Source organism: Montipora capricornis, unplaced genomic scaffold, assembly GCF_036669925.1.
Source record: "Montipora capricornis isolate CH-2021 unplaced genomic scaffold, ASM3666992v2 scaffold_434, whole genome shotgun sequence".
NCBI lineage: Eukaryota > Metazoa > Cnidaria > Anthozoa > Scleractinia > Acroporidae > Montipora > Montipora capricornis.
This window is the reverse complement of record NW_027180167.1, coordinates 190,001-192,500: the sequence shown is the minus strand read 5'-3', so window position 1 is coordinate 192,500 and position 2,500 is coordinate 190,001.

Sequence of the window (2,500 nt, the reverse complement as noted above, 5' to 3'; positions counted from 1 at the left end):
AGGATTGATAGTACTGCAAACCAGTCTTGTCGACAACTGTTGACAAGGTGTACGTAGCAGGTTACTTCAAGGCTTTCGTCTCTTCTTGTGATAACGCTTCTCACGTGCCAATTGATTCCTCTCTTTGCAAACCACTCTGCCTGCTTCTCACGAAACTTCATGGCCGTGAACTTCATTGCCCAATCAACTACTATGAATGCTTCGTCTTCCTCAAGAGGGTTGAGAATTTGGCGCTTAACTTGATCTTGATTCTGCGCTCTGACAACATGCGCTTTCCATTCAACAATTTTAGAGGCAGCACCGGTTGCTTCATACTGAAGGTCATTTGCTTGATCTTTACCCAGCTGGGTCTTGTACTCGGGAATGGCATCTTTTACTTCTCCCACAACACTTTTGAGACTCTCACAGTTACCACACGCCATGTCGTGACTGGCCGCAGGTGTCTTTATAGTCAGTGTCACTGACATCGCTCAATGCAAACGCTCTACAGTGATCAGGGCAGCAGCTACCATCCTCTCTGCAGTGGTCGCGATATGTAGTCTTGAGCTACAACTTGCCTTCGTGTAGCCTCTTTTGAGCTTTTTCACACCAGTCCTTAAGAGCCCCAGCACGCTCTAACTCGTCCACGATTCTTAACAAATCCTGAAAACCATCTGCACCATCAGCTGCTGTATTATCAAGACCTCTCAATGATTTTCTCTGCGAGGCTTCCTGAACTTCACGTACTCTCCACATGGTGGATCTTCTGATCGATTGAAATCCAGTCTGTTGGCAATGATCCAAGTACTGGTTGATAATTGTGCATCTGGCCACGGTGCGAACGACGTTAGGCATAGTAAGTTCTTCACCACTCTCAAGTTTAAGGGTGCGAGTACTTTAAGCTACGTCCTGGTAGTAATATGGCCTCATGGTAAACTCTAAGAAATGGTCTAGCTGGTGCTGGCTCAGACGGATTCTGTGCTGTGGTACTTTTTCAACAGGTACTCCGGGCCCACTAGTCTTCGTTTGAGCTCTAGCTTTCTTTATTTGTCTATCAGAAAGATTTTCAAATGGCTTGTGAATGTCTTTAAACTCTTTTGTAGGTGAATCGATTGGCATAGATACTCAGAATTTCTGTTTTCAAAGATTTGGAAGGTGCTTTCTGATACGCAATTACAAGGGCTTGGATACCAGCACCACCAGTTTCCCCCTTATTTTGTTGTCGTTGTACCATGGCTTGGAATAATTGCTTTCCATCATTTGGCGCTATTACATCACATATCAGCTGACACGCTTCTTCTGCGTTATGGATAACTGCTGATCTGTCAGCATTAGAACAGTTTTCCCAGCAAGCTACCTGCGATAGAATAGGATCAATCCTAGGCTTTCTTACAGCATTGGCAAGGCTGTCCATACAAGAGTTGAAAACTTGGACTGGACCTTCAGCATTCTCTGGAGTCAGTCCAAATTCTTGCATGCTGTTTTCAAATGCAAGCAGAGCTGAAGGCGTCCACGTTTCATCACTGTTGCAGCCACGCCTCGAAACACAGGGTGTTAGGGGAGAGTATGTTGAAGACGCGAGCTGAGTTAACGCAGCTTCTTTACAAGGCCTTAAAATGAAAATTAATTGCCCCCGCAGGGATTTCGCCCAGAGCGAGGAGGCATCCTAGTAGCTTGCGCGTATATCAAGGACACTACTTACAGTTCAAATATGCAGGCGGTATACTAGAAAAAATCTCGATTTGCTCGAACAGGGGCTGCGAGGAATCGGTAGGTAATGATGATGTTTCTATTGTTTGCGCCCGCAAATACGAAATGGTTAGGATGACGTAAAGCAGAAAATCCCAAAGGGAGTTTCTGAGAGTTTGTGTATTGTGACAACACAATAAACAGGGGTAGCAGTTAATAATCCAAAGTCCCTATTTGGGGGGTGCAGAGTATTATGAAAGGAAGCGCATGGTTTAATATTTTGTGTCAGTTGCATCACGTCGTCTGTTCTCGCCGTTGTCATGCTGAGGAGCAGCTGATTTTAAGGTGAGAAAAACTGAACTTATATATATATACTGTAGGAAACAGACAACTTTTTTAAAAGACATGTTTCGGCATGCTTATGCCATCATCAGTTTAATGAGTTCCTAAGTGTGAACAGTTATAAAGTCTATGGTAGATGAAAAAATTATTACAACATGACGTAATACAAAAGCAGGTACTATTTACAGCGTGACACCAAACATCAAGGTGTAAACTAAAACGTGAGAAAAGTGTTGTAGAGCGACTTTCGTATGACCTCGAAAAAAATGTTCGCAGTTTGTTTCACGGACCAATGTTTGGCAAGATTAAAACAAAGCTTCTCTTTGTTCCCGCCAAGGAAACTCCTAATATGGGCAGTAAACAGTTCGATTGCCTAATCACATTACTGCATTTCAAATGACGTTGTCAAAGTGAAATGCCGATCGCTTTCCGGAAAGTTCCATGGAGAGATGACGTTGTTTGCATCCGCGTTCGCTAAGCCAATGAAAAT